General features: G+C 38.8%; 1 protein-coding gene across 2 annotated transcripts in view; it reads left to right on the forward strand.

The window, feature by feature from the left end:
- LOC121954134 (metabotropic glutamate receptor 7-like) overlaps positions 1-21724 on the forward strand; it is a 60594-nt gene that overhangs the window by 18176 nt on the left and 20694 nt on the right. The window contains exons 4-5 of one of the 2 annotated variants that reach the window (XM_088087310.1): positions 13595-13843; positions 14402-14478. The gene's annotated coding sequence lies outside the window, so the exon portion shown is untranslated. The remainder of the gene's footprint in view (positions 1-13594; positions 13844-14401; positions 14479-21724) is intronic. The other variant, XM_088087311.1, reaches the window with a different exon arrangement.

Below are 21724 nucleotides of genomic sequence, written 5' to 3' on the forward strand. Positions count from 1 at the left end.
GCTCGGCTTCATTAGCACAGGTGTCGGAGTGTGCGTATGCGGGGAGGACGGTGTGTTTGTGTGTGCAAGGAGCATCAGAAATAACATATGATCATGTAACAGCGTCCTCTAGTGGCCACAGGAAATACTGCTTTTGTTTGTTGGCAGGAAACAGATCTTGGTGGACAAAAGAAGGATGAAAATCGATGCAGCAGGAACAGCGATTCAGTGATTTTTTTGTCCACATATTTGTATTTCTACAGAAAACCTGTATCCTGTAGAACTAATTCAAGATTACCAAATAACTGAAATATGATTATTTAGGGAATTAAGTATTTCTTTGAGTGTTTGGACAGCCCTTGGTGTTTTGGTGCTTATTTTGAATTCAAACACATGCTGCATTTTTATTCCTTCACACCAGCAACAGCAGTGGCTGGAGGCATTATGTTTTTGGGTAGTCCATCCATCAGAAATTTGACACAAACATCCACTCGAACTCAAAAATGAAATGATCAGAATTTTGTGGTCAAAGGTTACTTTGATCTTGCATCTGTCTCATTTTCGTGAATTCAATATCTAAAGAGCACCGTGAGGGACTTATCTGCTCAAATTTGGCACAAACGTCCACTAAAGGATGAACTGATTAGATTTTATTTGTTACAGGTCAAGGTCACTGTGACCTTGTGTCCCTCAAAAATGCCTTGAGGGGATTTCTTCAAATTTAGCACAAATGTCCACCTGAACTCAAGAATTAAAGGTTTAGAATGTGGTGGACAAAGGTCACTGTGACCTTGCGTCCATCTCATTCTTGTGAAAGTGATATCTCAGGAGCACCTTAAGGGGATGTCCCTTAAATTTGGCACAACTTTCCATATAAACTCAAGAATTAAACGTTTAGAATTTGATGGACAAAGCTTACACTAACCTTGCATTAGTTTCATTCTTGTGAAAGCAATATCTCAAGGACACCTTGAGGGAATTGCTTTAAATTTGGCACAAATGTCCACTTGGACGCCATGATGAAGTGATTACAATTTAGTGGTCATAGGTCAAGGTCACTGTGACCTTATGTCTGTCTCATTCTTGTGAAAGTGAAATCTCACGAACACCTTGAGGGAATTTCTTCTTTCTTCTTTGTGGCACGTCCAATTGGTTTCACTGTTAAACTGATTCAATTTAAAACATGTTTTTGGCTATAACTTAAGAATTATTATGCTAATTATGACAATATTTCACACAAATGTCTAATAGGATAAAATGATGAAGTGATGACATTTTATGTCCAAAATGTCAAAGGTCAACGTCACTCTAACATCATAATGTTTTCTCGCCATTACTCGATGTCATAACTTAATCTTAAAACTGTGCTTATTGTGGAGATCGTCTGTGTGTGAAGCGTCCATGTTTTAGAATTTGATGCTTCTTTGCAGCAAAATCCACATTTCTAGTTCTAGTTCAGTTCTAGTTTGGAGTGTAAGACCTGGACAGGTCCTCACAGAGCCATGACCTCAACCCCGTCCAACACCTGAACTGGAACTGGGATGAACTGGAACACCAACTGTGCGTCAGACCCGATCACAAACAGAGGTGTTTGATCTCAGTGATGCTCGAATCCCTGCAGCTGTTTCAACATCTTCTCAAGTACAGTTGCTATGTGTGGGTGTCTGCATACTTTTGGCCATGGAGTGTAGTTTTGTTTTTATTTCTCTGGGTTTTGAGATATCGTGCTCCTCCCAGCTTCCTCACAATCATTGCAGAAATGTAAAATCCGAACCCCAGACGTTAAAAACTCCCCTTCAGGAACCTGTGCGTGACATCACAGACAGGTGACCTCTCAGGTGTGCTCTGTACTCCAATAAACAGGCTGTGTTTTATATTAACAGCAACATATAATAAGCCAAACTCACGTGTACGTTCATATAAACATAATTAGTGAGGGCTTCAGGAGTTTGAGGCATCACAGAAAGAAAACAAAAGAGAATTTTAAAAAAGTGTTTGTGTGCACGCTGGGTGTCACGAGTTTCCAAACACACACACACACACACCGACGCACTCTAATTGTTTTCTTCTCTGTTGTGTGTTTTTGTTGGGTGTGTATTTTTAGCTGCCCTGTGAGAGAAGGTGTTCACAGCCGCTCCCAGCGGACTGCACACATACAGCTACTGAAGCCTTGTTAGAGCTTATAATGAGCCATAAAAGTGCTCAACTGTACCTAACATGCATGTGAATATCACCTGTCTGCGCGCGCGCACACACACACACACACACACACACACACACACACACACACACACACACACACACACACACACACACACACACACACACACACACACACACACACACACACACACACACACACAACTCTCCCGCAGGAACAAATAAAGCCATATTGTCCCCGGTCTGATTGCTGTGATAATTAATGTAGCATACGAGCAGAAAAACACACTGAGACCAATTACACCCGAGAGAGTGAAAGAGTGAGGACGAGACAGAAAGAAGACAGGAGACAGGAGGGAGGACAGAGGGGTGGAAGAAGTACTACAGTTTATTTATTTTAGCAAAAGTAGTGATACCACAGTGTAGAAATACTCTACTAAAAGTTCAGCACTCAAGTTAAAATAATGATAATATGACAAAAATATAACTTTGTCTTAAAAAAGTATTGCCTTCAAAATATACTTAATACTAAAACAAGAAAGTTAAAAAAGTAAAAGTGCTCATTATGCAGAATAATATATTATTGTATAATAATTATATTAATGAATTCATGTGATCATCTCTTTCATGTAGCATATATTAATGTAAAATATGTTTTGCATTAATAATCCTAATCTGAAATGTAATTAATAAATCAAGTAAAGTACAAGTACCTAAATAATTTGACTTACATGAATACTTCACTCACCAAATGTCTATTTGTATACCGGTTACCTTTTTTATGATAAATTTGTGAAGTTGTTTTTGTCTCATGCCTCCGCGGTGAGCGAAGAATCAAAAAACATGAAAAAAATGAATAAAAGAGTAAAAGTAGTCCGTGTTGAACATAATCTCCCGTGCCGGCATGTGCATTTGTTGACGTCTCGGCGTCGGTTGCCGTGTGCTTTTGTCGCCTAAACGTAACCACGTTCAGCATCATCCCATCATGTCCTGATGCAGCGTCCTCACAGAAAATTAACAGCAGATGCAGAAGTTTACCTAAAGCGTAACGCGTCTCTGACGAAGCGGCAAAATGTGACGATGAGATGGGATGAGAACGCAGGTCATGCACGAGTTACTCATGATAACGTGGCGTTTGTGTGAATTTTTGGGTGTAGGAAAAGAAACAACATATTTGGAAAACAGTTTCAGATATTAACATTTCCTTTGCATTTCCTCCAAACTATAATTCCAGCAGGATTACCTGTCCAATTCTATACTTTTATTGCAGATTAATTCTATTGAAACACTTTATTATTTCTTTCCGTTTCATCAGTCAGTCCTTCAGTCATTAATTTAACAGATCCCTGAGAGAAAGAAGGGATCTCGCTCTCTCTCTTTCACACCATTGGTTACTTTAAGACTTTGGGAGTGACGTCCAGGTGTAATTAAAAGCAGCAGAGCCGCTTTCACCTCACAGCCTGGAAACATGTGGCAACTTGTTAATTTACCTCCTCCCCCGTCCTCCCCGTCCTCCCCGTCCTCCCCCGCTCCTCAGAGTCCCTGTGGAGAGGAGACAGATGGGCTGGGAGGCACCTGAGGCAGCAGGAGGAGGAGGGAGGCAGGAGACCTTTTATTAAGACAAACTTCAGTTTCCACGCATGAACAGGTACAATATCACTTTATCTAGAGTAAACCAAATCAGTGCAGTTTGGTGAAGACATCATTTTGAAATGTTTGGGGAAATGGGACAATGAATTTCTGATATGATGCTGTTATTAGTTCATCTGAAACTGTAGTTGACAGTCAGACATCTCAACACTTGAAATTTTCAACACATTTTCACTCCAAACCTAATCAAGTGGACCTACTCGTCAAAATATGATGCACTGGGTATCCTCCAGGTGCACATAATGTTTGCATTTTTATTGAAAATAAATTATGATATTTTTAAACATTGTGGACTTGCATTCACAAGTATTTGTGGAACAATTGAGGATTAAAAGAAAATGTTGGTATAAAAAAATAGAAATCTTAAATATTGTCTTCCTCGTCTGGTTATAGTTATTTAACGTCTACAAGTTTCTTCAGGTCTAGTTTTCATTTGGTTTCAGGAATTTCTAAAATGGTAAAATGCTGATGTGCATAACTGCGTGTTATCTGCATAATATGGGAGGGAACGTTGTGTTTTTGCATGATGTGCATGAGAGGGAGCGTAAGAGGAGAGTAAAAGAAGTGGGGAAACAAAGGTAGAAGTGGATTAAAGTCTATAAAGTATTAAACAATAACTTTACACCTCCGCAAGCAACACCGCTGAAGAGGTCGCAGCAGCCGAACAGACGCCCCTGCGAGTCACCGGTAATCATACATGAAGAAATGTTACCGTTTTTAAAAACACTTACATTATGTGAATTAGTCTATTAAAATGTTCATTATCCGCCTCCTTGTACCATCACATCTTTACTGTGTGTCTCCCAGAGGTTAACACACAGGTTAAACACATTTCACTGAGCCTATTAACAACCACAGTGTTACCCAGAATCCCCTTCACCAGCTAAGCATTAGATATCACTCAGGTAGTTATTAACTTCAAGTTTAATTTGCCCTTTATTTAAAACAAGTCCAGTTTTTGATAAAAATACGACCCGTGACAGTTAAATGTTGGAGTAAACGACATTGCAGTTGACCTAATGCCATTTTTACTTGACAGAAAATTTGACATCTCACCGCAAACGGCAAAATTGGGATAATTGTATTTAACATGAGCGACAGAAAGTTACATGTAAACTTCCCTCTGTGATCTCCACTTTGAATGAAAAGAATAATTAGTGATAAAAGTGTTTTGTAAAAGTGTCTTTTTCTTGTGCTCCCTTCCATACAGTTGCTTAAGTGTCGAAAATGCAGCGGGTGTAGCACTCAGAGGTAAAAAAGTGTTAGAAGGCGATTTTTTTGCAGCTTTGAGACATCGGGCTACGTTGGTTTAGCCGCTTTTGGATTAGCGTTGATGAATTTGGCGCTTTGGCTGCTGTCCGTGGTGCTGATCACGGGCTGGTTTGCAGGATGCGAAGACGCCCTTCAGTTCATGTTTTGATGCGCGCCACGCAGCTGGTGATGGTTGGCGCTACTGTGATGTCAGCACGAGCGCATGTTGGGATTGTCCTGCGAGTGGTCGAATGTTTAGGCAATAAAAGCACATGAGAGCCAACGCCGGGCGTCAACAAAAGCACATGCTGGCAACGATGGTTCGGTGAAGGCGGCAGACGGTGAGGTGTAGAAAAAAACCAACACATTCAGACGGTAAACAAACACCGCATTTCCAAATGAAACTCTGGGGTTTGTTGGATTCATCCACCCCCTGCTCCCTGCAGTGGTGTACTATAAAGCGAGATCCGTGCCTCAGCGAGGTCTGTTGAGTCTAAAGCCGGCGTTTCCTGTACTGTAGGTGGCTGTTTTTTAACCTGGCTGGATCACCATGGTAACTTCTGTGGCAAACGCAACCGGGTCAGAGCAGGTTATGTTCTGAGTTTCAGCTTAAAATCAGCTGAAAAGCGTCTTTCACAGCTTCTCTGAGGAGCGTCTCTCTGTAATCAGAAAAACATTAATAATACACCTCATACGACTTATTGAGCGTAAAGTTACATAAATGCCTCCTAACGAAGTCGTGCATGTACAGTATCGCTGTATGCATCGCAAAGCTTTATTTTCCCCACAGGAGCCTGCAGTTTATCAGTGATGCAGAAAATCTGAGACAGAATATTTTTTACTTTATTCATGTGTTTGTGGCTCTCAGCAAACTACTGACTGTGTCTGTGGTGTTTTCTGCTCAGTCAGTGGCTCTAAAAGAAGTTTCTATAAAACCACCGATCACATTATACATGAACAGGTCGTTGTGTTTTTAATCAGAATGATGTTAATTTCACAGTAAATGTGATATAATTCCCTCAGATCATATCCTGTTACCACTTTTTATGTTTATTGCAGATATTATTTAATCTGTAAAATTCACTTTACTTTGATTTGTCCAAAACTAAAGTGATTTATACGTCTCCTTCATTATGTGACAGTGTCGCACTTAAATACAGTTTTGATGATAATATTTAAATCTGCTGCATTAAGTTTAACGCTGCAGAGCTGCAGAACGAGCAGCTGTTAGTTAGAAACAACAGAGCGATATAACAGCCTTGTGCATTCACCATACGCCATTTTCGGTCAGTTCTTGCCTTGCATGAAGCAGCAGTGTTACTTTGTGCTGTTTAATATTCGTCAAAGGCGGAAGTAGGTGGCACGCGATCCATTATTTATTTTTTATAAGTGTCAAATGACGCGTTCAGCTCAGTTACAAACTGGGACTTATTTATTGATCTAAAAGTATTCAGTTGTGGTTGTTGTGTTGTTTGTATTGGTGGTTATTGCTGATGTTGTTATTTGTGTCCCAGTTATTTTTTTTGTGTTTGTGTTTTTATATGTTTGTTGTTTATGCTTTTTTTGTTTAATTGTCTTCAAATTCTTATTGTTTGTTGTTATTTTTTGGCAGGAAATAAGGGAAGTGAGCTGTTAAAGCTCCCAATCCCAATTACCAAGAATTTTTCTTTAACCTTTTGAAACCTTAAATTGGTTTGATTTCTTTTAAAAACTCGGGGAGGAGGCAACACACAACTTAAGTTGGCTAATAAAAAATGAGTAAAAGAAAATTTCCTGAAAAAAGCAAACAAAAGAAAAACCTACCTAAAGAAAGACCTAAAAATGTGCTGAAAAAAAATTTATGTTTTATATTTAGTTTTTTTTTCTGCTGTAAAATAATATTAAATCTAAAATGATTATTTTCTGGGCATTTTCCCCCTTTTTGGATATTTTTTTTAATGATCCTCCCTTCTTCTAATTTTAGGTCATTTCCTTGTCACTTTTAACTATTTTTTACAATCTGTGGGACAATTCTTGCAAAGTTAGTCATTGTCTTTTTCCCCTCTGTTTTTGAGGTTTCGGAGGGTTAACTGCATCAAATACACGAGCAATACGGAAAACCCTCACTGCTTTGTGTTTGTCTGAAGTGTGTTTTTGTTTGTTTAGGCGAAGGTGTACGTGAACGCTGCATGTTGGGGATTTTTCGTGTTTATTGACATAAACTGTATATCTATTTACACGTGTGTACTCACTTTTTTAATTGACACGCAACATGAAGCGATGATTCACCAACCTTGAGTGTATGTGTGTGTGTGAATGAGTGTGTTAGCTAAACTGTCAAAACCCGCTCTAATATTCTCTGACCTCCACACACACACATGCACACGCACACGCACACACAGACACACTCATCCTTTCAGCTTTGTTAACAGGAGTGTGCGTATCCTTTCTCTTGTTACCGTGACAACAGCACTGTGTGTGCATGCTTGTAGAACATGTAAAAGCGTCGTGATTTTTTTAAATGTCTTACATGTGTGACTTTTAGTCACTAACGGTGAGTAGAGGCTCACTTCTCATACTTGAATTGAGACTTTTTTTCTGAAAAGCTAAAACATATTTTTCTATTTTTCATATTTTTGGATTAACCCCTTAAATCCCTTTTCTTGCATTCACAAGTATTTAAAGAAAAAGTTTGGCTCCATCAAAAGCATCGAGACAAAGTTCAAAAGAAACACATAACGAAGGCAGATTTAAATGCAAGTAAAGACTTAATAAAAGAGCAAGAGAATACAAAATAAAAGCGAGCTAAAAATCTAATAAAAGGCAGCGGCCAAGAAAAATCTTCAGCCTTGATTTAAAAGAGCAGAGTTGCAGGGAAAGAACAGGAACATATCTGAACAAATAAAGGTGAAGAAGAACGTTCAGCTCAGTTTAGTTCATCTTTATTTTCAGACTCAGAGTCCATCAGGTCAACATACAACACGGACAATGTACGATACAGACATCTGGACTGTTACGCCCACGAGGAAAAATAGATGTTTAGACGGAAGTCAAGTGTTTCTGTTAGCTGTAGACCAAATGAATCGTGCAAAGAAAAAATATTGCATAGGTGGATATTTACTGTATGCCTACAGACAGTTTATCCAGCATAAGGCGTGGGCGACATATCGAATATAATCGATGTATCACAGCTTGTTCCATGAGAGATAAAACTAGTATATCGTGAATATTGAGTATAAATTGTCTCGTCTTTATTTCGGGTCACCGGCACGAGACTTGGTTTGGTGTCTTGGCTCTCTCATAGCACTCTCTCTTTCTTAGACACACACACATAAAGCAGGGCTTTTGCAGAGCTCCAGACTGTGACTGTTTAGTCACATTTTGTGACCATGGAGCACTACTGCGATCTGCAATACTATACATATCCGAAGTGGAGATCTGTTAGTTTGTTTCCAGCTTACAGAGAATAAATCATCATGTTTAACGTTTAACAGTCTAACTTAATGAGTGGTGGTAGTGTGAGCAGGTGAGATGTGTGTTTTTTTAATCTGCAGAGCTCCGATCGGGACTATTTAGTCACATTTTGCAACCACGGCGCAGCAGATATTTGCAGTCTCTGTACTGCAGAGCTGTTAGTTTGTTTCCAGCTCGCAGTGGATGAATCCTCACAGCTAAAGGCAGTAAAAGTGTAAATGTCTGCTAACATCCAACACTTGACCTTAAGCTTCAAGTCCACAGCAAAAACATCGCCTGTGCTTTTGTCCTTCAAAACAAAAGCACAGTGGGTTCCGCTTCAATTTATTTAATTATAACAATACTTTAACTTTACAATGACGACAGTTTTAACTTCATTATAACAGTATTTTACTCAACTTTATTGTAAGCACAGTTAATTTAACTTCATTTTATGGCATGTAGTCAATTTCCTTTTTTAAATTGTATGTTAGTAGTTTATAGTAGTTTAGAGGAGATTTAAAAAAATGTAGATATACATTGTGTATCAAGATATAACCTACGAATATTGCAATCTTATTCTTCAGTCATATCGGCCAGCGTGTAGTATTTGTGTAGACGGTGACAGTAATCCGATCTAAATGCTGACAGATGTGAAGTTTGATTGTGTTTTAACTCAAAAAACTATAACTAAAACTTGTGCAGATTAGTTTTTTGTTTTCATTGTATTTTGATTCATGCTTTACAGTGTGTGTGTGTGTGTGTGTGTGTGTGTGTGTGTGTGTGCGTGTTGGAGTTGTTGAATCTCTCTCTGTGTCAGTAGTTATTATAAATACACTGACATGTTGGCTGGTTAATTAAGGTGTATAATTCTTGTTGTTCAGTGCCGTCACATAAAGAGAGATGATAATAGACTGTGTGTGTGTGTGTGTGTTTGTGTGTGTGTGTGTGTGTGTATGTGTGTGTGTGTGTTGGATAATAATTGGATGAAGGTTGGTGCTGTGTAATAATTGGACGTCTGAACTACAAACACGGTGACAGCAGCAGCAGCCTGCAGGCTTCGTCGTCATGTTTGTTGTAAACGTAAAGGGAACAAACAGCAGCGATGTTTACTCCGACTGACTGTAAACACACTAAATAAACCCGAGAGGAGGACGAGCACATCACACACTGTTTCCCTCCTCTGTGTGTGTCTCGGCCACCACGTCTCCGCCTGTCTGCTGCACCACACACCAGAAATCACACAGCACGTCCTCCTGCTGCAACACTGATGTAGTGCATGTTCTGCAAGAACACGCCCGTAAATATGTCATAATATTACCCCGAAGCATGCATCCATACATGTACACACGAGTATTGGGTACTGTAAAAATATATCAGATGAAAATAGGCTGCATATATAAATGTATAAATGTATGTGTTTACAAACATTAGTCCGTCTTTTTATTATTTCTACAAGAAACAAAAACTATTATTGTTCCAAAAACAAACAATAAATAAATGTTCTTGATATATTTAAATTCATAAATATGTATTCTGTTCCAAAATATTCATTATTGTCAATGTAGAGCTTTACTTTTTGAACTTAATGTTAATATTATATTTCTATTTATAGAACTATCAACTATCATTGTACAAAATCAATTATGTGTCAACATTAATGATACAATAATAATTAATAATCAAATAAACGGTGCACAGTAGGAAAGCAAATAAGAAGAATAATGAGTGCATGTACATTTAAGAATCCTTTTGTATATTTTGTTTTTTATTTCTGTATGAAATCTTCCAATTTTGCAGCAGTATCAGTAATTATAAATGTTTACTAAATATAATTGCATAGATGGTTTTATTTGGCTCAAAACAAACAAACGCAATATGTTGAAATGTTTTATTTCACATAATTTGACCTTTGTTTTTAAGGCTTAATTTATATAGTGTTTATTTAATCTATTCTTCAGTTTTATATAATAATATTTATAATGTAGTTATTTTTATATAATATATCCTTCAAATTCATGCATGTAATTTGACCTGAATATTTACAGTCTTCATGCCGTGGTTCATTCTCTGTTCTCTGCTGCCATCTACAGGCTGCTGCTGCTACTGCACACACACACACACACACACACACACACACACACACACACACACACACACACACACACACTGTGTTACTGCCTTTTGAGGCTGACCCTTTGTTATAATCTAAAACTCTCCCACAGAATCAACATTTGATTTTTTCACCTGAAACTGTCGTTTCTCTGCAGAAAACAAAAACAGTCTGTGACGACGCTGAGCTCAAACTTATTCCTCCCGTGTTCTGATTTTTTTCAACACAGTGAACAAAATAAATGACTAAAAATGACTAAAAATGTAAAATAAACATTAAAAAAAACTTTAAATAAAAACACATATTTGTATTTAGTTAAATATTTGTCTTCATTTCAGCTATCTTCCTTCATTTTTTATTTTAAAGGATTATTTTTGGATCTCTTCAAATTTTGAGATTTCTGCCTTAAATGCAATAGGGATCAATGTTTTAATTGTGCCACTCTGATGACAAATTTCACAGACATTCAACATCAGGATCTCTCCTCAGAAACAGAAACACAGATTATTTTCTCTGTAAAAGCAAACATTAAAAACACTCAGAGGTCGTCTGATTGTCCCGAGCGTTGCTTCAGAAACTCTCTGAGCTCGTGTTGTTCATATGATTTAACCCTTTATCGTCATTGCATCAAAAATACAAATAAAAAAAAATTATCAGGAGAGCTGCAGATGCACCTGATGAACGCTGCGACGGTCGGTCAGAAAAGTTACTCCACATTTAACAAACAAGAAACACGCAAGAAACAAACAGTTTCATGAATTCTTTTTTTCCTGCTACATCGGCGTGTCTGCTGTGTAGATCATCTCTTCACCTTAAAGAAAAAATCAAGACAAAAGATTAAATTTATAATTTATATATTTTCCCTTTTTGCATAAACGGTTAAGTGTCGGCTCAGACATCTTTGCCTCCGCTGATTCAATTCAGTCGTGACAAAACTGGGTGTTTTTTAACAACACATCGAGACATTTCCAGCTGTTTTTGTGGCAAAAAAAAAAAAATGAAACCAGTGGTTCTTATAAAAGAAAGTGTAGTTGTGTCTCCACATTGAGTCTCATAGCTCCATCAGAGAGGGATTCCCCCTTTAAGCTGCTCAGATATTTCCACTGAAGAAAAAGTACAAGTAGAAGAGAAATAGTAACAGTACTGCTTCAGAGAGAGGTGCTGACATGATGTTTGATTTAAAAACTGTGTGTGTGTGTGTGTGTGTGTGTGTGTGTGTGTGTGTGTGTGTGTGTGTGTGTGTGTGTGTGTGTGTGTGTGTGTGTGTGTGTGTGTGGAGACTCTCTGGTTTTGACTCCTGTCTGGTCTGCAGATTGATTTGAACTCACGCCCATGTGGAAATATTCTTTACCATCACTGAACACGTCAGGCAGCCAATCAAACCGTGACAGCATTAATCCCGCCGTCTATACGTCGGGCGTCTTGGGTATGATGTCAGCAGGGAGATGGCGTGTTTATTGAAGCTGTTCCCTCCACATTAATGCCAAAGCTTGACAACATTAGCAGCCCTGTCAGCCTCCAACACGCTTATTACTCCACAGAAACAATTTATTTTTTCTGCAAAATAATCACCTTAGCATGTTCTTTTCTTTATTTCAGCTGTTTTTAGTTTCAGTTCATGTTTTCGTGAGATTCACCGTGTTCTCTTCCCCCTCCCTGACAAGCTTTTGTTGCAGAAGTGTGGTTTCCACCTGCCACTAAGTGTGTCATCCATATGATTATGCACCTTATTCTATACGGTCAGAGGTGGGAATTGAACTGGCGTCTCTGGGAGGGGGCGGAGGGCGCCTCTCCTACAATCATTTATTGAAAAAAAAGGAACTTTGTCTCCCTTTCTGTTGCAGCTCTGATTAAAGGCACCATCACTGTGTCATACCTATGATTATGTCTGCTGTCACCGAGTGTGTGTGTGTGTGTGTGTGTGTGTGTGTGTGTGTGTGTGTGTGTGTGTGTGTGTGAGAGACAGGTCAGTGAATACCAGAGGGAACCTGCTCAGTAATGTGACTAATATATTGTGCATCAGAGTGCAGTGAAGCTTGACAACAGTAATAATAGCTTCATCAGCCTGCAGACAAATTAGCTGTGGCAGCCCTCTGCAGGCTCATCGCTTCACGCAGAAAAACCTCGTATGTCCACATGAGAATCACGAAAAATATCAAACTTTAAGCACCAGGACATCACACTCACACAAAGAGAAAGTAACATAATATGTGTGATATGTGTCTGTCTGAAAGCACTCAGGTTTAAGTTGTTGTTCCCGTATTTAAATACCTGCCAATCAATCAGTCAGTCAATCAGTCAATAAGGGATCAATGTTGTAAATTAGACACATGAGCTCCCCTGAAAGACTAAGAGGAGCTCTAAAATATCCTCACTTTTCGCGCCACTTCTTTCAGTTTTATTTAGGTTCCTAAAATAAATACCAAACCAACAGTAAAGCATTTGCCATCATGCATGTTTCATACTTAACAATTTCAGATTTTTTGTGTCTAATAAACATAAAGCAGCCTCGGTCGGATCAGTTTAAAAAAGTTTTTAAAAAACAGAGACCTGTCTGCTGTACGATAACATTTTTATTATTTTTCTGCATAAAATGATTAAATAAAATACTGCAAACAGCCATTCAATGGCTCTTTTATTTATTCTTGGGGTTTTATTTGTGCATATGTACATATTTGTGTGTATATATGTATATATATATATTAAAGTGTTGTAATTATGAACACGTGTTTTTAAGTTGATTACCAGTAAAAAAAGCTAAATTGGTCCGACAATTTTTTCCACATCATTTAAAAGCAATTTTAAAGTGTTTATTCTGCTATAATTATCAGCACAGTTGATTCCTCATAAAATTATGTTATTGCAACTTATTTTTTCACCTTATTTAAAAGGAATTTTCTGGTCTGCGGTTAATTATCTGCACATACAAAGTTTCTCCCTGATGATGAGATCTTCCTCCACACTGCCCTCTGTGACCTCTGACCTTTTCCCTCTCACCACTTTATTAAGAAGCTGTCATGTCGTGGTGACGACCGCTCGCCGCCTCCCGCCACACCATCAACAGTTCGTTATTACCCAGCAGCCCCAGAGTCGCTCCCTGTGACAGTTAACGTGTTGAGATCCACATGTGGACATCAGGGACGGAGGAGGTTAACGGGCTGACGGGTGAATCCAGCGTTCACATACGGAGACGTGATCACAGACAGAGACAAAGAGCTGACCGAACAATGGACATCAGTTTGGAGGATGTGGCCAAAAGTATGTGGACACTAACATTATAGCTATGTGTGAGTGTGTAATCCTATTAAGGCACAAAAGTAGTTACGGAAGAAGTATTCAAATCTTCTACTGCAGTAAACTTTCAGGACATTGTGAAAATACTCCACTACAGGTAAAAGTCTGATTCCAAATTTTACTTAAGCATTTATTGGTAAAATGAACTTTAACCCTGTTCAGACACCTTATACAAGCACTAAAACTATCGAAACCTGAGAAAATTTGTTTGGTTTCTTTTAAATTTGGTGAAAAGGCAGCAGCTTAGAAAGAGATGCATCAGAAACTGCAAGATTCCGAAAAGGTGACAAGAAAATGACCTGAAAATTAATTGTTTTTGTAAAAGAGAAAGAAATAAAGTTGTTTTTTTTTAAGGGGAAATGTAAAAAATAAAAAAATAAATATATATATTTGTTTAATTATTATTCAAAATTATGTTACACAAATATGTATATGTGTGTGTGTATTAGCATTTTTCAGGTAATTTTTGTTTTTATTATTTTATTTAATATTTTCCTTATTTTTTTGTGTGTTAATTTTCAGGTTACTTACTGGATTCGTCTGCTCTGCTTCCTGCCTGCCTGACGTCAACTCCGCTGCCCCTCTCTGGAGCCCCTGCTGTAAGTGTTTCTGCAACTTACCTGATACATTCACCTGCCAGTCCGCTCCACATTCACAATTTCCCCACCCGAACTCTGAACTATCCCCTGTGAACGTGAGCTTACCCAAGTCGCTCTACGAGCTCTGCTCCGCCCCAGAACTGATAACTGTCCCGACTTCCCTGCAGCCTGATTATACTCACCTATGCTCCATTCAATGTGCCAAAAGATTAAATAAAGGTCATTACCAACTACTCACCTGCTCTGTTATACTGCAGTTGGGTCCTACCACACCCCGTTACAGGTCTGAGGACAGAGGGATGTCGTATGCTGTAAAGTCCTCTGAGGCAAACTGTGATTTGTTATAATGGGCTTTATAAATACAATTGACTTGATTTGACCGAAAACATTAAATTCACTGTTTAATCACTAATTTTCTCGCTCCTGCCTCAGTGTTTGTGTGCCATCGGTTCTGGTAAATTATAATAATATCTTCACGATACACCGCTGGACGGCGTCAGGTTGAAACGCTGCCGGTGAAGACGTAACATGAGGAGGGTCCATATGGGGCGGGCAGGAGGGGGAGTGGATGAGTCCAACAAACCCTGGACTCTCATGTGGGAGTCAGGAGTTTGCTTCCTGTCTGAATGGGGTCTGTTCTACACCGTACCGTGTACTCGTTCCCCTAATCCTAACCAGCGGTGCCAGCAAGTGCATTTGATATCCTGCTGTTGGTTGCCGTGTGTTTGTTGTTCAAACCACACACAGCGTCAACCCACCACGTGCTTATGTTCACATCACAGAAAAACATAACGAAAACATAACGTTGAGACACCGAAGTCCACTTCAAAGTGGCAGCATGTGACGGCTTTGAATGAGCATGTGTCGGAAAGGCAGAGGATTGTTCTTCCTGCTGCAGCTGAAGAAATTCAACCTGCCAAAGACAATGATGGTGCACTTCTACACCGCCATCATCGAGTCCATCCTCACCTCCTCCATCACTGCGTGGTACGCTGCAGCCAGCGTATCATCTGCGTTGTAGAGAGGGTGACTGGCTGCCACCTGCCATCTCTCCACGACCTGAACACCTGCAGGGCCCTGAGGCGTGCAGGCAGAATTGTGGCTGACCCCTCTCACCCTGGACAGGGACTTTCGAGACCCTCCCCGTCTGGGAAGAGGCTGCGGTCCATCAGGACCAAAACCTCACGACTCAAACAGTTTCTTCCCCTCTGCTGTCACCATCATGGACAATACTGCGGCCCTCCCCCACCGCCCACATGACACCGGCTCTAATCCAGCCCCAGAGTCTGAAAACATTACCTTTGTGTTAAGCTAAATCAGTTTTCACGCGTTACATTAATGCACGCTGGACTGGATTTCTGTACACTGCACACTTCAGGTCAACTTAATTATTTAAACTTAAGATATTTGCTCTGTAACTATACTTCTGAGAACTGTACAGTCCCTCCATTGCACCTGTTGTACATACATTTGTGTCCTTTATATTCTATTTTGTCATTTTAGATATTTAAATTGCTTCTATATTTTTTATCTTATGTCCTATTTAAATTCACTATTTTTAATCACAAAGAAGAAAAAGTACAACAATGACAATCTACAAAACATGGCTCGCTATATGTGAACGAAGGAAGAGACCGAGATCTTAACTCTGATATGAGATCACGAAATTACGATGATATTCGATCAGCTTTATTCAGAGGCTGCAATAAAAATAAGCCTGCCGATGTTTTGGACATCCATCGGCGTGCTCCTTAAAATGTGATCACAAGAGGAAAGTCGCTTAATATCACTCAGTGGAAACGCAGTCATCACGCAATTTTTTCGAAATTTCTAAAATATCGCTTAAGTTTTGTGCAAATCTGTAACAGAAGCTGAGCTATGTAGGCGAAGAAGTTCTCTGCAAAGCGACAACATGTGACGACTTGAGTTGAGAACGTGTTGGATTTACAGATGTTTTAATTTCACGTTTTGCCGCCACAAACATTGGCTTGGAAGCAAAGCGCGCTTCTTGGGGGTCTGGTTCGTTCTTTCACTTCATGATCAAAATGTGACAGGATGAATGTTCTGTTATGGCACGGCGTTTCAGCTTTTCTAACTTGCATAAGTCATTTATACATAATAGCGAGTACAAAAGTTTATTTTTGCAGCTGAATCTGCTTTTATTTACGGATTGTAAGTTACTAAATTAAAGCTCATTTTTTCATGTGCAACATTTGATAATTCTGGGTACAAACGTTTCTCCTGCTGCTTAAATCGACACAAATGTTGACACATTGAGAGTCCATGAATGGATGAATGCCGTCTATTAAAACCTTTTATTTTTGGTGTTTTTAAAGGAGGAATAATGCAGCTGTGATATTTTTAAAAAGTTCCTGCCGTCTGTTTGAGGCAGAGATTCCTGTTTTGAACGGAAAAAAATGTGTCGGTAACAGTAAAAAGAGACAAAAAGCCCCCAAATAAATACCAATGGATGGAGAGACGGATGAATGGATGGAGAGATGGATGGATGGGTGGATGGATGGATGCAGCTTGACTTGCCACCGCGCCCCGCTCTGAACCCTCTTTTGTACCAAATTAGGGAGAGCATGAAAAGACAGAAAGAGAGAAAGTGGCTGCTCTCTCCTTCTGCTTCTTGTTGTGCGCTTTAATTTCCCCCAGCGCCGGTGCTTCAGCCGAAATCTAATTTGAGTGAAAAATGGCAATCCAGCTGTTCGGTTGACAGAGCCCAACCAAAACATGGTTTTCTTTCAGCGCAAAAACATGCGGCGGCCATCTTCATCTGCACATCAATGGCTGCTGAGCGGAGGCTGAGCGCCGCGTAGGGTAGTAATTACAGCATTTTTTGCAAGGCGTGCACGTGCATGTGTGTGTGTGTGTTGTATTTTTAGTGTGTGTGTGTGTGTGTGTTGCAGTCGAGGTAATTTGCAGCTCTGCTCCTCCTCTCTGCTCTCTATGACGAGTGAACGAATACAGAAAGAATGAAGGTATTGAGGCTGCAATGATTGCGATGAGAGGGAGTGGAAATTATTTGGTTGCCTCTCTCTCTCTCTCTCTCTCTCTCTCTCTCTCTCTCTCTCTCCCTCTCTCCCTCTCCCTCTCGCTCTCGCTCTCTCTCTCTCTCGCCCCTCGTTTGCTTTGTGTCGTCAGGCAGGATGAGATGAACTGGGAGTTAAATACCCCCCCACCTCCTCCCTCCCAAATCTATTATGCAAACAGAAGTGGTTAATTGTCCACATATTTGCATGCAGCGGGTAAATGAATTATACAAGGGCCTCGTCGCTTAGCAACTGCCCGGGGTGAGAGAGAGAGAGGAGGTGAGGGGGTGAGGGGGTGAGGTTTGCGATTGGAGGGTCTGGGGTGACATCAAGGTGTCACGCTCAGAGGACAAAAGGTGCGATCTCATTTTAAGAAGCAGAGGAAGAAGACGTCGCAGTTTCCCCGAAATGTCTGTCGCAGCTGAAGATTGACACTCGAGCTGCCGGCTGATCAGAAGTAAAAAGAGGAAACAAGCTGGTTTTCTGAGTAAATATCAACAACAACAAAAATGATGTGTGACATCTTGGATGCAGATTCTCTATTTTAAACTCCACAGCGCTTTCTCGTCTTTTAGGAGCAGATTTCAAACTTTCCTCTTTGACAAAGCTTATAGTTAGGGCTGGCTCAGGCCTGCTTGGTCCAGCCCCTAGTTAGGCTGACAGGTTTGGTCTGCCGGGGGACTTTCCATGATACACTGAGCTCCTTTCTCGTTCTCTCACTCTCTTCATCTGTAAACACGCACGTCCTTTTACTGCAGAACATGTTTATAATTATGTTACAGAATTTATTTTTTTTTTAAGTCATTTTCTTGTTTTGTTTTTCTTTTGTTTGTTTAGTTTTTACTTTACTTTATTTTTATTTATTTATTTCATTTTTCTTTATTTTCCATGGTGGACTGCAGCATAAGCTGCAGGATGCCGCTGCTGAAAAAGGTTTCGTATGAAAGGTTAAAAGATGATATTTTATGCCTCTACACAAACGGCTAAAAGGGCTCAGACGTCTTTCACGCACATTTATTCCTCTGAAACCCAAGAAAGTTGGTTTGATTTTTTCCAAAACTCAGAAAAAAAATATAATGAGACACTTTGCAAAAAAAAGTCCTGCAAACTGAAAAAAAGAATAAGGACACAAAATGATCTAAATGATTAGATATGACCAAAAACCAAGGAAAAATGCCAAGAAAACTATATTTATATTCCTCTTAACTGCATGTTTAAAATTATATTACAGATTTTTTTCTTATTATTTTCATCTGTTTAATTTTTTTTTTTTTTGCTCATTTTCAGGTCATTTTTTTGTCTTTTATTCCCATGTTTTTCACAAGTTGTTCAGGTCTCAAAGGCCGAACAATCCGAAAGAAATTGTTTATTTGATTGGTCAGCTTCCAGTCTGCATTGGTGTCGCTGCTGAAAAAGGTTTCATATCATTTATTCCTCTATTTATTTATTTAACCTTTATTTAACCAGGTTGGTCCCACTGAGATCATGAATCAGACAGTCAGACGGCGATGAACACAAAATCACAGACAGCGACACAAAAGGACAAAATACATTTCACAAGCACTAAAATAAGCATTAAAAGAGAACTATCAGTGAGAAACAGGTTTAAAGGTTAAAAGGTTGAAAGTTGATATTTTCTGCTTCCACACAAACAGCTGACAGGTACAAAGCCGCTGTTTCTCAGGAAGTCTTGGCGTCTCCGTCTGAATGTGCAGATGAGCGGCTCAAACTGTGTCTCTGCAGGTCTGCCAGCTTTATGAGCCTCATCACCGTTAATGCCGTCAGTCTTCTCCTGCCTCTAATTGGCTCTGCACCCCAATTAGCTCCGGCTGTTAGCACCTGCAGCTCCCCCGAAAGATTAACGGCGCCGAGTTTTAAGACCCGACAATTAATCATTATTAGGGAGGAGCGACGCCAGGCATTGTGGGACTTTAGTTTGAGGTGTAAAATTTTTTTATTTTTTTTGTCATTGTCGGGAGCGTTTCAGGTGTCAAACAGTGTTGAAATGTGAGTCATTTAGCAGTGTGAAATATGAATTATGGAGAAAGAGTTGTAATCATTTCGCTGGTGACAAAAAGGCACTTAGTGATAAATTTGACAGAGAATCAGCAGCCGTGTGAACGGCGCTGCAGCGGTTTGAGAGGTGAACGCAGCTGATCCTCTCACAGCTTTTACAGTCGCTCTGGACAGACTGACTGATTAACCTCGCACAATCAAAGCCGTAAAACATCAAATTCTCAAGGTTTTCTTCAGCATTTTTATGTAGCAGTTGAAAAGTTTGTTGTAATTGACCCTTTAAGCAAAACAGCTTGATTTTTTCTTTTTTTCAAAAGCTTGGGATGGAGGCAACAAACAGCTTAACAAGACAAGGCCCAAAAATTTGCCAGAAATCAGTAAAAAGTTACAATAAAATTATTTTACTTATTTATTTATTATTTGATAGTTTTTTGGTAATCTATCATAAAGTGTCCTACATTGCCTGACTTCACTTTAAAAAAATATTGTAAAAGTGTTTGTTTATGCATGATTGTGGTCTGTGTGATAGACTTGTATGATTCCCCTCCAGGTGTGATGGCGGATGATGTGTCACCAAAGCTGCAGACCACCATCACCATTACATAACCAAACATTAACCAGAGTGTTGCTGAAATGTAAAGTTTCAAAGTATCAACTAATAGTGTGCTAATGTGTGGAAGTGTGGGGAAATACATATAAAACAATCACACATCCAATCTTTATCTTTCAAAAAAAGACAAAAGAATTGTAACAAAATCACTAACAGAGAATCAGCAAAGCAAAAAAACACGTAAATTCAAAGACTTCAAATCAGAACAAAACAAAAGCAAAAAAAATCATCTACTACCTGATAATATCAATTAAAGTTGTTTCAAATGAAAAAAAAACAGGATTTGAGAGGAATTTGTTTTGTTTTTTTCAGGAAGCAAGTATAAAATACTTACATTTGTCTACTGAATATGTCCGATGGGCATTCTGGTTGTTTTTCTTGCTCATGTTTCATTTCTCTTATGTTTTTTTTTTTATGACATGTTCAAAATAAAGATCTAACTCCAAATGTAACAGAAATGGATAATGCCGACAGTCACATTTTTCTCAGAAAAATAGTGAAACGCAGCATCACGGCGTGTTTCTGTTGGTTATATTTTGTGTGCCGTGTTCTGGTGAACATGATGTCGCGTCGGCAAACATTTTGCTTTTTTTTGCACGAGTCTCTGATTCATCTGAATGATTTATAAAGTGGTGGAGACGAGCGAGCATCAGAGAGGTCAGCTTAGCCTCCCTTCAGTGGCTTCACACACACACGCATGCACGCACACGCACGCACACACACACACACACACACACACACACACACACACACGCGTGTGTGTAAGTCATGCTCAGACAGACATGAACACACATGTTAGAGAGAGTTGTAGCTGTATAAACAGTGAACGCTGCATCACATCTCATTTTGTTCTCTCAGGAGGAAACTTCCTGTTGTAGCTTTGAAAAAAATAATTCACAATCACAAGAAAACACTTTTTGATATAAATTATATTTCCATAATTTTATGGCCACGCTGCTCCTTTAACTCAATGTTTTCAAGCAGCTCATTTCATAGTATATATATAATATAAATATATAGATATATCATACAGATGTGATTTGTTTGTTCTGACTTACATATTTTAAAAGCTATAAAAAAACATAATGACTTTATATAATGGGTATCTTAACCCTTTGAATACTGGGAAAATTGGGGAAAAAAGCAATGATCCACCCGGCAAGAAATCCATTTCCCACAGATTTCAAGAAATTAGTAGAAAAAATAACAATAAAATGAACTGAGAAATAAAAAACAGTGTAGGAGAGGTATTAGAAAATGATCAAAACCTATATTATATATAATATATTATTTAGAATTATTTCAATTTTATATATTTAAAATTATGTTACAAAAAATGTAAACTTTACTTCTTTTATTTTCAGTACTTTTAGGGTTTACTTTTTCTTTTATTTAGCCTATTTTCAGGTCATTTTCTTGTAACTCTTTTACTCATTTTTTGCCAATTTTGGGCCGTGTTTTGTTATATTGCTTAATAATTGCTTTCCATGTTTTTGAAAGAAATTACACCAAGTTGCTTTTAAATGGTTAACCAATAAAATAAATAAATAGATAAATAAACACTTTTATTATCATTATTATTATT

Source organism: Plectropomus leopardus, chromosome 14 (genome assembly GCF_026936395.1).
Source record: "Plectropomus leopardus strain MGB_pleo_1.0 chromosome 14, ASM2693639v1, whole genome shotgun sequence".
NCBI classification, from domain to species: Eukaryota; Metazoa; Chordata; class Actinopteri; order Perciformes; family Serranidae; genus Plectropomus; species Plectropomus leopardus.